The 18192-nt window shown below is 38.1% G+C and overlaps 1 protein-coding gene across 8 annotated transcripts in view; it reads left to right on the top strand.

Moving 5' to 3' along the window:
* Window positions 1-18192, top strand: part of TTC29 (tetratricopeptide repeat domain 29) — a 316699-nt gene that overhangs the window by 85313 nt on the left and 213194 nt on the right. The window contains exon 1 of one of the 8 annotated variants that reach the window (XM_042870540.1): window positions 11729-11841. The exons of the other annotated variants lie outside the window; for them this stretch is intronic. The gene's annotated coding sequence lies outside the window, so the exon portion shown is untranslated. Of the gene's footprint in view, window positions 1-11728; window positions 11842-18192 lie in introns of those variants that run through there. 8 annotated transcript variants of the gene reach the window in all.

Genomic DNA, 18192 nt, shown 5'->3' with positions numbered 1-18192 from the left:
TTGAGGAAAGAAAAAAAAAAAATGAAACAAAGCAAAGTCTAGATCTTTTGTTTTCAGAGGAAGAACATAGTAGTTGCAAGAACTTAGTCTTATTTCTAATTTAAGGGCAAAATGTAGTGCTGATTAAAGGAGATTGATCGCTTACACTGATATTAAGGAGATGATGGCAAATTGGTATGGTAGCCTGTTCAGAAGCCAAATAGCGAAGCAGTCCTATTCCATTTGATTGGCCAAAAATCAAAAAACTTCAGTTAAAGAAGAAACAGATCAGCACTCTATAGTTGTCATGCAGCCACATTGATGGTTTTTTTGTTGGTTTGTTTGTTTTGTTTTTTTTTTTTGCTAAGGCACTCAGCAGATTCCAAAGGGTCGGAATGCAGAGCTGTGGATTTATTTTAAAGCCTTTGCAGAAATATTTGTGTAGAAAAACACATTGGTTAGAGGAAGAGGGAAGTTGTCAAATAGCATTAAAGTTGGTAAAATTGGATTTTATAGACACAATGTCCATATGCTTCAAATGCACGTCACTCTATCCTTAGAGCATCTAAAAGTGATAAAAACTTTGGTCCAAAAATTTGATGGGATGGGATAGGGAGCACCTTCAGCAAGTTTGCTGATGACAGAAACCTTGGAGGGGTGGCTGATGCATCAAAAGGATGTGCTGCCCTTCAGTGAGACCTGGGCGGGCAGGGGAGTTGAGTGGAGGGGAATATTATGAGGTTGAACAGGAGTAAGTGTAGAGTCCTGCACTTGGGAAAGAATAAATGCCTCAGGTTAGAGGCTGCCCTGATGGAAAAGAGATCTGTGGAGAAGGACCTGGGTGTCCAGGTGGAGAATAGATTGGCCACAAGCCAGCAGTGTGCCCTTGTGACCAAGATGACCAACAGTATCCTGGGCTGAATCAAAAAGAGTGCAGCCAGCAGGCTGAGGGAGTGATGCTCCTGCTCTACTCTGCCCTGGTGAGGCCACATCTGGAGCATTGTGTCCAGTTCTGGGCTTCTCAGTTCATGAAAGATAGGAAACTTCTAGAGGGTCCAGTAGAGGGCAACAAAGATGGCTCTAGGGGCCCTATATTTCATCTTACGAGGAAAGGCTGTGAGATCTGGGACTGCCGTATATAATAAGAAGGTAAACCATCTAAGTGAAAGAGCATGACTTAACTATAGTGTGTTCCCCATGGCTTGTCTGGGTTGCATTTAATGAAAAGAAATTGTCTTAGGCCACGTATACTTCTATAGGCCACATATATGGAGCAACACAGGTTGCTCCAAAAGTAATGCCTCCTGTTTATTTTCATGGAAACAGTGACAGATACAAAGAACACAGTAACAGTTCTTGATAGAGAAAATTCTCAGCCACATAACAATAGTATTCAACTTAATGATTGCTGCTAGGCTCATAACAATCTGCACCAGTGAAGGTGACCTGGTGCCACCAGTGCTGAAACGCACCACCCATTGCTTCACTGTGCTTGCATCCACTGTTTGGTCTCCAGAAACTTTCAGTAAGCATCAGTGAATGTCAGTGGGTGCTATTTTCTGTGATGTGCCTTTGCTTCATATGCACATCCATGTCAGAAGCCATTTTTGTCAGACTGCTCTTCTGCTGCCATCTGTCACACAGCAACAGCATGAAAAGGGATATTGGCAGGAAGGTTCAGCCTCTACTGCCGTAACACCAATATCCACCTGTGATCTTATGGAACCTAAAAAAACAAGAGGCATTATTTTCTGAGCTTGCAAAATATACAATGTAGTCAATATATAAAATCAATCCTATCCTGGGCTGCATCAAAGGAAGTGTGGCCTGGAAGTCCAGGGAGGTGATCCTGCCCATCAACGCTGTACTGGTGAGACCTCACCTGGAGTACTGCATGCAGATGTTGAGTTCTTAGTACAGGAGAGATGTGGACCTGTTGGAGTATGTCTGGAGGAGGCCCACAAAAATGATCCAAAGGATGGAACACCATCCTCTCCAAAGATAGGCTGAGAGCTGGGGCTGTTCAGCCTAGAGAAGGGAAGGATCCAGGGAGACCTGAGAGTGGCCTTTTGGTACCTAAAGAGGGATGATAAGAAAGAAAGAGACAGACTTTTTAGCAGAGTCTATGATGGTAGGACAAGGGGAAATGGTTTCAATCATATAACTTCAGTTATAACACTTCATTTGGCTCTGAACAGCTCAATTTATTGTGTGTTTTACTTTTAGTGCTAACGTTTTGAATTTGTATGCAAGTAGCAATCGGCACAATCTGGCACCATGTTTAATGTTTTGTAGTCGTTGCTTTGTTTTTTTAAGTACAGCAGGGAATATTACATTGTGCATTTTTGTTGTCCCTCTGATTATTGTTCCTTATCATTTCTCTAAGGAGAAATTCTCAAGTTCATAGGCCCCTCTCTTATTTCCCCATGCTTATAAGTTACTGACCACAAATTACAATTGGCAAGAATTCTTTTTTCTTAAACAAAAAGAAAAAAGCAATGAAACAAAACAAAAACAAACAAACAAAACACCCAGCACTTTGCAGTTTTGCTTTAATGCCTGAATTGTGATGGAGGTAGAGTTTTCTAATGTGCTGGAACCAGAATCTGGAGAAAGAAGGATTTGGGCCACTTGATGCTCTTAAATGTTTGCCAAAGAACATTTTATTTTAATAAACGTAAAATAGGGTTCATTTCAAAAATAGACAACCTGTGCTCTGTGAATATCAAAATAAGGCACTGTAAAAATCCATTTTGATCATCAAAAATAGATTTTCATTTGAATTGATTAATTTCTTTGGAAAGCTTTACTTGATTCAGGCAGAAAATACTAAGCAGAGTTACTAATTCTTTTAAAATTTTCTGGTATCTCTTTACGTCTAACCAACAGGGGAGAACTGCAGCAAATTGTTTTATCTTATATCTTCGTTCGTATTGCTGTAGTTGATTTAGGGGCGGAGGGTGTGGGCAGGTTGTTTTGTTTTGAGGTATTGACCTTGGTAATAAGATGTCAATAGCTGACAATTCCAGAGGAATGAGCACTTCAGACTGCAAATCACATTCAGATCATATTCAGATCTCTCCCCGCCCCCCCTCCCCACTATGCCTTTAAGCTACAGTTAGCAGCTTTAAAGAAAATGTTTCATCAAACATCTCAGGGTGCTTTTGTTTCAAATAACTTCTTTGCAATTCTTTGGCTAACAGTGCAGAATTCTCTGGTTTTTTTCTAGGACAGCTTTTCTGTAGAGAAAACTAGTGTCTGTCTTGTTTTGTCTTTTAAACTTGGTTTCCAAGGCTCCCTGTTCTGGTAAACTTCATTTTCCACAACTTGGAAACTATAAATCCCACAGGATTCTTTAACAACATCAGTAAAAGCGTGGACTCTGTTTCTCATTTTTAAAGTACTACAGTGAGATCCGTGTGTGAGCTTCTTCAATCCAATTCATCATTTAATTTACAGTATTTTATTTCTCTTTAACCTCCCATCACACCATTTCCCAGAAATTATCTCTATTCACTTGTGGCTCTAATGTTAATGGTACATTTAAGGCCAATTAAACACATTTTGTGCTGACAGGACACTCGATACATCAAATAGCAGCTTTGGTTGCTCACAGCCTGCTGGCAAAAGCTACTAAACACAGGCAGGCTTATCACAATGCCAGCAAAGGGAAGTATGACATTCCTGTGACAGAAAGCCAGCACCATGCACTGCAGATATGCCATTCATCACCTCTCTTTTACAGGGATTGAGCTGACATTTTTATGTTCATCAGATATAACCTATTCTCAAAAATGATCTGCCATTCAAAGTCCTTGTAATTGTTTGCCCGGTCGCTGCTGAATTTATCACGTCCTGATCAGTTAGATTATGACACTGCAGAGAAAGAGGCAAATCGGGGAGAGAATAAGGCAGACAATTCATAGAACTGTTCGCGTGAAGTTGGCTGCCTCTAACGCTGCATGTCACTGTGACCTGTGTTTGCTTGGTGAAGTCAAAAGTAACCTTGAAATGAAAGATCTTGCCACGCAAAAAAACAACAGCAAACCTGGAGAGAGCCAAAGGCCTTGAAATATGGTTGTCTCAATTTTCTATTTAAGTCAAAAAAGTCTTTCAAGCTAACTACCACAACAGAATCAGCATCTTCCTGTGCTTGGTATGGAGTTAGAATGTCTAACAAAAACCCTTACTAAAATATTAGTGCATGCTTTTCTAGCATTGGCAATTTTGGACACAATCAACTTCTGAATCTTTGTTGCAATTCATTGTAGGGGGAGTAATGGTCACTGTTGCCTGGAACATGTACCGAGGCCCCGCCAGGGCCAGTGCAACACAGCAGGAAGGATTCAGATTTAAAGAACTGCCATAAAGAATGCTGAGCAACTTGGTGTAGGGCAGTGTTATATAACTTTGTAGGGCAGCGGAGTAAATGCAGGATTATGACAGCAATTTCACAGATGGATTTGAATACAAGCTGCGCAAGTCAGGCCAGACCACTTTCAATTTTAATCTTGGATCGTAATGAGAAAGGAAAATTTGGCCATGTGATTGATTGTGTTGGGTGCTTTAATCTTCCTGGGGTTGTAAACAGTGCAAGGGCAGCATAGCTGAAAAGCAGAAACATAAGTTTTCAAACATACAATTAATGAAACTAATGCAGGTATTTGCTGCAAGATATGCAAAAAACTAATTGATAGGCATTACCTGTTGTGGCTTTTCTGGTACGTCTCTGCTGCAACTTAGGCACTTAAATTTGAGTTTTTAACTCACATTGCTGTTCAATTTATTTAGTCTGAGAAACAGAAATTTTTATGGGATTGTTCTAGATGTTGTTTGTACTTCAGGGATAAAAATGTGGAGAAAGAACCATTTTGTCCTCTGAAGAAATTGACGCTTCACAGAAAAAGGCCATAGGTTTCCCCAGAAGAAAAGAGAAAAAACAGAGGATCAATCAATATCTAAATTTAACTCGGTTCAGCATCTCAGTGGAAAGGACTGCTGCTGGGTGGGGAGGTAAATATTCTCCCTTGGGAAGGAGACTTGGCTGCCTCTCGCAAAGAAGCTGGCTCCTCTCTAGCCACAGGAGAGGTTCTGGTGCCAGCTACAGAGGTCACTGCTCATTTGCCCTCTGGCTTGAAATGGAAAAAAGAAAACATAGCCAGAGAAGAAAAATAAAGAAGTACTCAAAGGAGAGGAGGCAGTGTAAGGCCAAAGGCAAAAATGGGTTGTTATGGGAATACTGGAGAGGAAATGGCTAGAAATTGAGAAATCTGACAGATGGGGAAATGGAGTACACATCCTGAGGCAAGATCAATGGTCCAGGCAAGCAGGATGTTGACAAGCCATCTTCAAATGAGAGTTCAGAGAGGGCAAAGGGTGGGAAAGAGAAGCAATAGAAGGACAACTATCCATCTGTTGTATTGCAGTGTGAACACCATTGTCAAAGAGGGAATAAAACCGTTTCTAGGTCTCGCAGTAGAGTATGAAGTCCTTAGTTGTTCTAGACCAGACCATAAATGCGAATCTGAAACTAAGTTGCAGAGACTGTTGTTTTTCGGTTAGGATAGGAGAGAGAAAGAAACAAAAGCCTATATGTACGTTTAGTATTTCATGAATTTTTATATGCTTTTGTTGAGAGAGTAAGATCATGGAATGCTGTGTGCTCTTAAAAAGCCATTGGTACCAAGTTTTGAGAGTGGATGAAAAATGTATTGTAGGGGAGCAAATAATCCAGAAGAAATCAGAAGGAAGAGATGAGAGTGAGTGCAGCAAGGTAGACAGATTAATTTTTGTATGTTTGTAGGTTTCCAGAGATCTTGATAGTGGTACTTGCTCATCTAAGATCAGGTGATTGCCACTTGCGCTCTGAATATGGAGAATAGCAGCCTAGCTTCATGTTCTTGTCTGACCACGTCCACCCCTTAAAGTCATCAGTGTGGGCCCGTTCTATAAATGCAAACTCTATGAACAAAGTAAGTGTATTAGTATGGGGTGGATATCTCCTATGGGATGAAATGAGCTGTATGTTAGCTGTGCCTGTTTCATTAGTTCACTCCAAAGGAAATCAAGATGACTAGTTCAAGAGTGAAATTGGCCTGTTGATATCTCTGGAATGGCTCAAATGACCCAAGTCCCATGCAAAGCATACCTAACATTCTGGCCTGCAGCCACATCACCACATATGGTTAGCAATATCCATAGGTACCCAGTGTGAATATATGTATATAACCTGCTGTGACTAGAGAAAAAGGGTGGATTTGGGGAGTAATGTGCATGTTTTTCAGTCAGCCATTACTGACAGCTGATAAGGTGCCTCCCTGTGTTATAAAACATGGAGAAAAGTAAACATCTTCTAGTTGGCATTTAGAGAATGACTTTGCACTGCAAGTAAAGCTCTAGAGAGACTTTATGTTTGGATGAGGTGCTTTTGAGGAATTTATTCTGTGGTTGTTTTGTTGTAGGGTATCTGTGTGTTTGTAATCATTGATTTTTTTATTATTATTATTTTGGTGCCTTTTTTCTCTATGTGAGGAAAGACTTGCAGATAAAGGTAGCAAATTGTTTTGCTTCCTGCCATTTGGCAGGACTGAGCAACTAGAAAAAGAGAGGTTTTTTTGGACATGCCATTTGGAACTGGAAATAATGAAATTTAAGGGAAGCTCTAGGGGAGGTGGGAGGGAAAATAATTCTACCAGTTCTGCCACTATGGCTGCAGTGTGAACCATGTCAGAGAACAGAACTCGTTTTAGAGTTACGTATATGGGGAATGGGATGGATGAAATGATATCTATGGTTCTTCAAGCCAGACTACCTCTCCAACCTGGTTTATAAAATGGCCTCCCAAATAGTGGTGTGACGGTGATAAGTGGTTTGGAGGAGAACACTAGGAAAAGGACCAAGTGGGATAGACAGGAAAAGAGCCTCTTGAACTGATGTTGCTGGCAAGAAAATCTCACAAACCTCAAACTCAACTCAAATATTTTTCTTTACTTACAAGAGTAGCTTAACAAGCATTTGCCCGTTCTAGTCCCAGGTATCATTCCTACCCCCAGACCATCCCTGTCATTCCACCAACAATAGGTGGTTTTGTAGATACACTCTGAACAGATGGAACTGATTGAAAAAAGAACAGAACCATTCAGTAAAAATTAATTATTTCTACACACTGGAAAAAGATAGGAACATCTCTGTGACGCAGCTCGCATACATCTACCCTTATGACAACTAACATTTAAAAAACTGACTTCTACCTGATATGTCTTGCTCAACCAGGAGGGCCATATGTGCACTATGAATGTACCTAGAGAGATGGTGAAAGAATTACAGGAAAAAAAATAGCATAAGTTGAGGTTATCCATCTCACTGAAGTCTCCCCAGTTAGATCAGTCATTTCTTGTTATGCCAGTATCATAAAGATTATCACAGAGGGAGCCCTGAAGAGGAAGAAGTATGAAGTGAAATCTGTGGTATAGATGAGAGCCAGTGGCAGTGTGGACTACAGCTGCTAAGATGACTCAAGAACATGCTTTCTGTATCAGTTTATTACTGCATCAGATGTTGGAAAAAAGACTTCATGAGATTAACATGCAGATTTGACTTAGCTGTTTTGAATAGTATATGAATGTGCCTTCAAAAATTAAATGCTGCTTAAACTAATAAAAGAATGAGAGATAATTCTCATCTCTACTCCCGTGTGCTGATTTATACTAATGAATATAAAAGATCTGAAATATAATCAGACCTATGAAAAAAGGATTGTCTCTAGACAACAGAAAAAGCAAAAAATCTCTGAAGCATGAAATTTATACAATTCTCCAAGGCTATGGCTGCTGATTTATTTGAATGTCAGCTACGATGTATTGTTTACCTAGCACTTCTTATTGGTAACCAACCAAAATTTTTTTTTTTTTTTTAAAAAAAAAAAAAAAAAAGCAAACCAACATAAAAAAAAGAAACCCACCACCTCCATAAGGACTTCGGCCAGTATCAGTCCAGCAAATGGACCAATAACCCTGATGTGAATGGTGGGAATGAATCTCCTGTGACAGGCTGATTGGTGATAGTGGAGCCTTGATGTTCTCTTCCTGCGGGGTAAAGAAGGAAAGGAAGTTACTCTTTCTAACTAGGAAACAAGAACTGTAAAATAATGTAGTTTGACATTTTTTTGTCCCTAAGACTCACTTTGATCTCGGGATTCAAGAGAATTTTTTTTATCCTTTCTCAGTTTGTTTCTGCCTTGTGAAGAAATCTATTGGTTCATTGTAATTACCAAAACTGTTGTTTTTTCCATTCATTTGTCAAGGTTTAGAAGACTCTGAAAATGAGCGAGCGCAGTAAATATTTCTATGGAGGGCCCCAAACCATAAGAATGCTCTGAGCCTTCTTCATGAGTAGATAGCTGAAATACAGAACTTAAAACATGTTTTGTCTGCTAGCCGGATTAGAGCTATTTGCCTTGGGTATTCCCAGTTTTCTATACCTGTATAAGCCCAGACTGAACTTCATCTTCGTATTTTCAATTAAGATAAAGTAAGAACGTGGGTTTGAGGTGCTGTTTCTTAAACAGGCCTCACCGAATTTAAACTCTTCAAATACTGAGCTGGGGCGTAATGCTCACTGGTGCAGGGGAAGAAGCTCTGTCTTTTGAGCTAAGCAAAAATGATGCGGGTGAAGTTAGCGTGTTGTTGAGGCCTGACAAATAAATCCAAGGGTGGAGTAAAATTACTTGAGCTGGAAGCAAGTTTGTGTCTGTCTGGAAAATACATTGTTTCCAGAGATGTGAGCTGGAAGTAAACACGCAAGGTCTTTCTTCTGAAATATGGTTGTGAACTTTAGAAGTAAAACATTGTGGTTTTTTATTTAAAGGTAGCTGTCCTGACTTGAATGATATCTGTTTGCTAGCAGCTAAACCTAGATTTTACTGCCTGTTCAGGCTGACTGACATGTTTAATGCCAAATTAGTTCTTTTCATGAAATATACTTTTAATATCCAAAACTATAAATTGAGTTCAAGAGTCCACAAGAAATCCTCAGTGAGGATTCTCTATTACCATCTTTCCTTTAAGCATACCCTGGCATTCATTTAGCATCATCACAAAGATAAATTAGAGAAGGTTTAAATTAGAGAAGTTGATTTGGCTGGTTGGAAGGTTGGTTTTGTGTGATTTTGTGACCATACATCATCCCTTCCGTAGTTGTCCTAGATTAAAAGTTGATAGAAGTGCAAGGAAAGAAGACTGAATGTTCTGTTTGTCACTTTTCTACTTTATTCTATTTTTATGTGTCAGCAGTATTTCCTTAGAGTCCCTGCAGTGCTCTTGTTTGGGGGTGTTTGCTTGCCTATTACCATAAGTGAACAGATACCTGACAAAATATATAGTGCTTTGTGGAGAAAATGCTGTAAGGATGTTTTGTAAAAGCTTTCTGGATGTTTGAAGACTCACGCAGTTACTTCTAGTCTATAATTGCCTTAGTTTTACTAGATTTATGTGTAAACTCATGTATTTGAGACTGTAGTTTAAACAGTGTGGGGTTTTGTGTGTGTGTGTATATACATACACACACACACACACACACACACACACATATATATATATTTTTTTTTTCCTCTCTTTTTTTTTTTCTTGGATTATTTATTTTCATACTAAGGCACTCCTTTGGGAGGAACTGGAAAGAGAGTGACATGCATGTCTTAGAGAAAACCTGACTAAACAATAAATACTAAAATTGTTGTGCATGCTTCAGTACTTAAAATACTCCAAACAGCAAGTTAGCAAGGTGTGTGAGAACACATTTCTCAAATGAAACTGAAAGATCATATGTACTCTAACAGATCATGTTCTGATGTAATACTTCAGTAGATGACCTGAGCGCTAGTTGGAAGGGGCATCTTTCCAAATGAAAGGGCTGTTTTAATGTGTCTGCTCATTATTACAGGAGAGTTTGAAATCCTCATTAAGAGTTCATACTTGAGTTGAAGTTAAGCAGTGTTTGAGTATGAATTAGTTTAGCTGGAAGACAGAGCAAGGCTTTGAAGTGAAAGGGGTGTAATAAGTCATCTTGATGTAGTTGTGTGCATTTCTATGGCTTTCAGTATTGGAAATGTTAGCATTCAACCAGAATGCAGATACAGCAAAGCAAATGCTGTGGTTTCCCCCCACCTTGGGAGGCTGTAGACATTTGAGTGTCATATCATAAATTACAGGTGATCTTTTTAGGCATAAGGTTTGAATTCCAGTGACGGTGTAAAGAAAAAAAGCCTGAATATTAGACCTTCCAACCATTAGTTCTAGTCTTTGCTGCTTGAATTTAGTTGATTTGGTTGATGACAGCTGATCTGGAGTTCAGCTGGAGGTGGTTACATACATTGGCAAAAATTTATGCAAGTGATTGCTTGAAAGCAGTAGCTCAGTGGATATCAAGCTCTTGGGTCTCAGCCATGACTCTGCAAGAAAAACATAAATTAAAGATAAGGAACGAAATGATCAAAGAGTGTTGAGAAGCAGTGCAAGTGGAAAGGTGGAATTTGATCTAGAGACCTAGATAAAAGTGAGAGAACTTCGACAAAATCACATAGTCAAGATCAATATTTATATGAACAAGTTTGAGATTTCTCTTGTATTATAGTAAGAGTGACACTGTGCTACTACTACCTCTGTTGAATTTTATAAAAATCAATAGAAATTAAAGCAATCAAGAGAATCTGTTTTGAAAGCATAACATCTTAAAAATCTGAAAAAGGGTAGGGAAGGAAAGCTGTTTAGATAGCCTTGTTCATGCCAGAAACTGTAATAACCTTTATAGACATAGTGTGAAGTTCTCTATTGTTGATTTTGGCTACAGGTTTTTTTAATTATTATTTTTGAAATACTTAATGTTCATTAAAAAATGTAAAATTGAAAATAGAGTTTGGTCTTGGTTGTGGAGAATTGTGCTGTGTAGATCCATAGTAAGGTTTGGCAAAAGATAAGCAATAATTTTGTGATTTGTGGAGACTATTTTGTTGCTGCTTCCAGTTAGGAAAGTTTAATCTTCAGCACTCTTCCAGCATTTCTGCATCAGAAAAGCAATGAGTATATACAGATGGGATTGTTATATTTTACTCTAGCTTACTTAGAAATACACAAGTGTTTTGGATTAATGTGTCATGTATTGAAGATTGAGTGAATTCTGTAGTTCTTAAAAATATTTTTTCTGGCAAAGGTGTCAAAATTCTTAGATAACAACAACTTATATTAGAGGATGCTTCCTGTATGTCTCTCCTGTTGCTACCTTGTATAGTAATAACTGTCTGAAGTAATAGCTGTGATGGGAACAAGATTCTGAAACTTTCCCTTATATTTCAGTGAATATATTTACACGCATTAAAGTACACATTTGCATATGCTGTTGCTTTATGCTGATTGAGTCTCATTTCCACAGAAGACTCTTTTAAAATTAGAAAGAAAAAAAAAATAAAAAGACTATTATTTGAGTCCAATGAAGTTTACTTGGAACTTAGACAAAGAAGTGCAGGTCTTGAAGTCTTAATAGAACACTTGAAATGTTTGCCTGTCTCAAACATTTGAGCTAAATCTTTTTCCTTTACAAGGACACTCCCTTACTTAGGTCAAGCACTGGACTTTAAGTATTCTTGCTGGATTATATCTCTAGTAAAACATATTCCAGCTGTTGTCTCTTATTATGGGTGTGTATAACTCAATAACATTCTTTTTCCTGTAGCAGAATACTTTTGAGAGCCAAATGAACTGCTTTTAAATCCTGCTTATTAAAGAAGGCTTTAAAGAGTCTGTGATTTTTGAGATAAGGTAGCATCATCTCTTATCTGACCTGGCTAGACATGAACATCAAAGCTCTGTCAAGGTAAGGAATGTAATACTGAAATAATACTAAGAGAATGCTTACGATAAACCCAGTTAATGAGTGCAGTCACTTCATCAAATTGATATAATCTATGTCTGTGGGCAAATCCAATGCACTGCATAACAGCTTACTGGTTCTCATATACTATGGTATATACTTCTATTACTGTTGTATGATAACCAGTCAAAATTTCTATCCTTCTTAATTAACCAAAAAAAGAACACCCCAAACCAAGTTAGTTGTATCAGCTGTAATTTTTAAGCTCTGTATTTTTGTTTCTCTTTTGAATATGTTACGATGAAGTCTTTATATTTCTAAAAGAAACATCTCGTTCTTAGAATGTAGGGACAAGGAAGGATCTTGCTGTCTTCAGCTATCTAATGGGAGAGGATAGCGAAGGCAGAGCAAGGCTCTTGATGATCACAGTGAAAGACCAAGTGTAATGAACATAAGTTACATCAGGAGAAATTCTGATTAACAACTCAATGAATACTTTTACAGAGAAAGTGGCCAAATACTGAAAAGCTTGCCAGAGAGGTTGTAGAGTCTGCATCCTTGGAGGTATTCTGAGTTTACCACATTATAACTTTTGGCAACTTACTCTAACTTTGAAGTGGATCTTGCTCTGAGATGCTTGGAGCCAATCAGCCAATTGCTAAATTTCTCTCCAAGTCTAAATTACCAGGGGATTCTATTTCCTCATATGTTTGTAATGGAGTTCTGATTCTTGGCCTGGACCATTTCAGGTGATTGATAAAGACACCGATAGCCAGGTTTATATTTATTGTGCTTCTTAATCTTTCCCTGAAGAAATGCATTTGTGGCATTGCTCAATTCTTCTCTCTTCTATAGCTGGAATGTTTGGATTTTTAATCTGATGGCATAAAATGAATTCAGAATCTCATGTGAATTAAATCACTTTCATTCTGCCTGAAAGACAAGTGACTAGTTCCTTGATAACTTTGTGGATGACAGAGAGAAGCCATCCAAGGACAGTGCAGTTGTAGGAAGAGCACACTGCTGAAGACAAACTAGTCTTACAGGTCACTAGCCACAAAAAGAATTGCACAGCAGGAACAAGATTTTGAGGGCTCTGGATGAACTTTAAGAATTTGAAATTATTGGTCTTGTTATTCTCTGTAGATAATTTTGAATTTCTTTTCCAGTCCCATGCATCCGCGTCATCCAGTCGTTCATCTGGAAGTGGTTTAACGTAAATCTTTTGTTCTATGTAGTGAATATCACAGTCCTTACTGTCAAATAAGTCCTGTGGCCATTCCTATTCCAGAAAGCCTTGTCAACTTGCCCTGTAATTGTATAGTTTGTAGTGTAGAAGTTGTAAATGCATGTTTGAACACCTCAGTTTATTGTTTTATATCAGAAAGTAACATCAAATTCTGTGTCTTAATCTAAGCTGAGCACTTTGGCCTGTTAGCTGAGGCAGGGAAGCATGTCTAAAGAAAACCATACAGTTAAATACTGAATGTCCTGTGCATGACTGATTAATTTTCAAGTTGTTTTCATCAGTCAAAAAACTGTTGTTCTGTCATGGCGTTAAGGAATAGAAGGAAAACGGATCAAATTCAAAAGATGAGGAAGTTTTTGCATGGTTGGTGTCCGGACTGTTGATTTGACTGTGAACATAAACAGCTTTTTTTTTGTTTGCAGTTCAGTGCTCTAAGGGTAATGTATCTGTTTTAAGTGGAAACTGTGTGTATGAGATTACAGAGACAGCTTCTCATCTGACAGACTGATTTGTAGGTACGTGATGTAGTCTGACGTCAAACCAGAAATTGCATGCATATATACTGCGGGGGTGAGGTGAAGTTAGTTTATTTTGTTTTTCATGGGCATAAGAAAGCAGCTTGTGTTGCTGCTTTCTGTACAGAACCAGGTGTTTGTGGAACATGAAAGCTCTTCTTGCCTTTCTACCTATATGCTAATACCTGGAAAAACCTTGACCTGCTCTTTGTCTGATACTAGCAGTAGGCATTGGTGTGGTTCACTGGTGTCAAGAAAACTAGAGCTGTCAGTCTTAGCTCATTGCTCTGAAAATAAATACATGGAGTTGCTTACCTGGTGTTACACTGATTACTAAGCTGTACGCAGGCACTAAGCAGTGCAAGTAGATCTGAAACGTGCTTGGAAATGGATTTCAGTAAGTGCCTTATATTTATAGCAATACCAGTTCTTCTAAAGGTGACTCGGAATAGTTGAATGAGTTGGTGACTCACAGATCCAGGCGCTGTTGCTTCTGAGGAAGGATCAGCAAAGCCTTCCTTCATGTAACAGACAAGATATGAGGGGGGGATGGTTATTCTTCCTTGTGCTTTGAGGACATTAGGCAGTTCTGACTTGTAGTCTAAGTAAAACCTTGAAGTATTTGTTTTCACTGGCTTTTAACTAATTTTGTCTGCCAGCTATGGAAAGTTGACTTCGCTGCAAATTTTGTAGCCAGCTACTTGTAAAGAAAACGGTAACAATACTGATGGGGATTCACTCCTCAGCTCCAAGAAAATAAAAGCAGTGACTAATGGCATTGACTTGGAGCTTCAGTTTTCTCAGGCAGAATTCCTAGTAAGGTTATAGCTTGAAGTCTTAAAAAATCTAAAGAGGACAACTAGTAGTGCTTTACTTCACCAGTGCAATTTTATCATTTTATTCTGCTTTCTGTAATAGCACAAGTTGAGAGACAGATTTCCAACCTTGGAAGTTTGTACGAATGTGTGTGCAGTGTTATCCCAAGTTTGTACTGGTAGACAGTGTGGAAATATCAGGTTACTAAAGGACACATAAATACCTAACTGTTAACCTGGAAAACCCAAAGTAAAACTCCCCCAGAATAATTGCATGTGTTAGTATTTTTAGCGCAAGTTTTGAACGTTTGAAGGCTTTAGGTAGCCATCTGTAAAGGGCTGGTTACCTTTGTATAATAGCTGGTAAAAATTCCAAAATCTCAGAAAAAATGTAGTTAATTGTTCATTAAAAATAAAATTATCTTTGCAATTATTAATAGTCTGCAGCATTCAGGATAATTTTCAAGAAAATATTAGCATTTTTAATTAAAAAAAAAAAAAAGTAGATTATTTTACTCAGAAATAGATCTCAGAGGTTTAAAAGACCACTGAGACCTCCACTGGATAGACTGATTTCCTGTTCTTAGTAAAAAGTATTGTCAGAGGAATGATTAGATGGAAATGATACATTAACACTGAGAGAGCTGTGACTTATAGGAACACTTCTTTCAGCAGTGTTCACTGCCCTCGTGGGCTGTTTATGTTGTGATAAGGCCTAGAGACAACTCATATTAGACACATGAAAGTATGTTCCTGCCCTTAGGATAAGGAAGGAATGAGACATAGCAGATGTCCAAGACAAATATGTGTGTCAGAATGCAGAACAGTCACATAGAAATAAGAAAAATACTGTGATATACAGCATCTGATTGTGTCAGGACAAAACACCTCGGCTTACCAGTTGCTGTGTAATAGTTCCAGTTAATTGTCCCCTTAACAGAAACAATGAAATCCTTTTGAAGGAGAAGACTCAGCAATTCTGCAGAGTCCAGAAAGAAGTGCCATGAGAGAAGACACACTTCATGGATGAATACTGAATGCTGCAATCTGGTGATGAGCCTCTGGTGTCACAAAACAATTTGCTGGCTGGCTCTTGAAGAATGTTTGCCTTGTATAGGTCTAGACTGTCTGAAGAAATGGATATTCACATAGAATAAGCCAAAATAGATTTTAAATAAATGTTTTAGCAGTAATTTTTTTGTAATCACTCCAACAAGATGTCCCTTGCATACAGATAATCTTCAAGTTTAGTTCCGAACAGATATAGAGAGAAAACAGGCTGTAAGGTTATGATTTCTTGTGCTTTCTGCGAAAGAGTACAAAAATGCATTAAGAATTACCTCTATTGCAAGATGAATGAAAAGTGATGGAGTTTTCATGCGTTTTCTTTGTGGGTCGTGGGTTGTTTGGTTGGTTTCGTTTGGGGGTTGTTTGTTTGTCTGTTTGTTTGTTTTTTGTATGTGTGATCTTTTTCTCCCATTTTTCTTCTGGGGGTGAGGAACAGTGGGAGAAGGAGGTTCTTCTTATTGGAGTTAGCAGACCTTTTCTTAAATTATGCTAGCCATCAAGAAACGTTACTTCCAAAGAAGACTCTTAACATTTAAATTCAAGTTTTTTTCCATCTATATAGAAGTGTTTCAGTAACCTTTTCTCCTTCTAATATATCCATTCACATGATTGAATATAAGATAAACATTCTATGTCTACATCACTAAGAGGAGTGTCAAACAAAAAGAAAGCTGAAAAGATAAGAAAATCCTAGTCTCCAAAGCTTCCTCTTCAGTGGAACCAGGATAGGTGAACTACCAAAGTGATGAGGCAGGCTGTATGTCCTGCAGGATAAACTGCATAATGATATACAGAATATACGTGCTTGGGATTTTCTGCTTTGTTTGATCTGTTTGTTGTGTGTTGCTTATTCCTTTTATGAGGTTTAATTTTATTTTATTTTTTTACTTTGAAACACTATTTGGATAAACATCTCTGTACAATTTATGGTATTTGGTTGCTTTCTCTATCCAAAAAGACTTGATGCTGCTTTTCCTTCTGCCATTACGTTAAAATTAGGATACACAGTACCATGAGAAAAATAGGAACTTGAAAACTGTGGTAGAATCCTTATATATTTAACACAGTGATCGTTCCCTGGGGGCTTTCTGGTCAGGATAAGTGACCTAATAGCTTTGGTGTGACTGCACAGTCTGAATGAAAGGCATATTTAACTGTGTGTCAGAAGACTTCATTCTATTTGGGCTCATCCTCTAAAATAATAACAACAACAAAAAAAGATAAGGTGTGATGATAACTTAGTTTTTTACTTATTTCTGTGGTTAGGTTTCTTTTCAATGAAAGTCTATGACTTGTCAGAATAAAAATATTTGATAGCGGACAAGGTGAGAGGTAAAATCAACGAGCTGGACTGGATTTAGGATGGACAGGGAAAATAGAGCTGATGGATTCCTTTTACTCATCAGGTTAACGTCATGGTTACACACAGTATGGGATAATGCTTCCCTGACATCCGTGCCAGCAAGAGTACAAGACTGTAGGTGAGCTGCACAACTCATAAACTTTGAGAGTCCTCTTCAACTCTATGTCTGGGATGTAGGAGGTCTGTATTTGTGCCCTCTGAGACGAAGGGCAGCTCTGGTTCTGCATTCTCAACTTCTTGAATGAGTTTTCTCACTGTTATTCTGTTCTGTATGTGACAATCACCCTAATTTTGTGAAGGACCAGATCATGCTGATTTATAATTTAGACTTTTTTTTTTTTTTTGCATAAGAAATGGTAGAGACTCTGCCTAGTCTCTGCACCTGAGCACATGCACAGAGCATCTGCATGGCACCCCAGGAGCAATTCAGTTAGTGAGAACACTGCCTAGCAAGCACAGGACACACCTCAGCAGGAAACTTCAGTCTGGTGTCTAGCATTTGCCCAAGTTCTGCATCCCTGTGCTATCTGCTGATCTTTATTAGCAGTAATATTGAGAAAGACTTTATTTGCTGCACCTAATTGTTGTCTGTTATGTGTACTTAACTTTTTTTTTGTTGGACATCACTGGAATCATACATATGCAAGTCAGAATAGAATTTGCTTATGGCAAACTCTTCTAGTGAAAATAAGCAGTGTCCTCCTATTTAATGCTGCTTTAGTGGAGGCATCAGGAATGTACAAACGTTGCATTTGCACAACGTACTTAAGGCCATGCCTTAATTAAGGTTAATTGCTTATGTATGTTGTACGAATTTCTTAGCTTACTCAATGGTATTAACTGGCTATAACACAGTTTGTTAGATTTTAGTGTCTAGTAACTGTCTAATGACTGGTTTTCATTAGCGTGAACACTCAGCTTTTTGCATTTGCGTCAGAGAATCTCCAGCTGCTTTGAGACAACTAATATGGTAGTTCAGCCTTTCTCATAAATGACTCATTCCTTTTTCCACCTCTCCAAAATACTTTTAAAGCAGTTGCATTAAGATGTTTGCTCTGATTTCCTCATGAATGGCTTTAATTTTTGAAATGCCACAATTATAGGCATTTTTGCTTTGATAAAACTGAAGAAGTGAGCCTCAAGGAAATGGGAACATCAGAATTTTCTGTATAGTCCAAAGCTATATTAAGATCAAATGTGCCAATGTTTATTAAAAATGAAAGGGATGAAGTGAGGGAGCACTGCACAATTTTATTGTTCATTTCATCTTATATTTTATATAGCTACTATATGGCTCTGTTGCTATAAATGATATATTTGTTTTGTATAATTGTTTTCAGGGTC

This window comes from Lagopus leucura, unplaced genomic scaffold (genome assembly GCF_019238085.1).
Source record: "Lagopus leucura isolate 7727_CA_CO unplaced genomic scaffold, USGS_WTPT01 Super-Scaffold_100004, whole genome shotgun sequence".
Classification (NCBI taxonomy): domain Eukaryota; kingdom Metazoa; phylum Chordata; class Aves; order Galliformes; family Phasianidae; genus Lagopus; species Lagopus leucura.
This window is presented reverse-complemented; position numbering and strand designations above follow the sequence as displayed.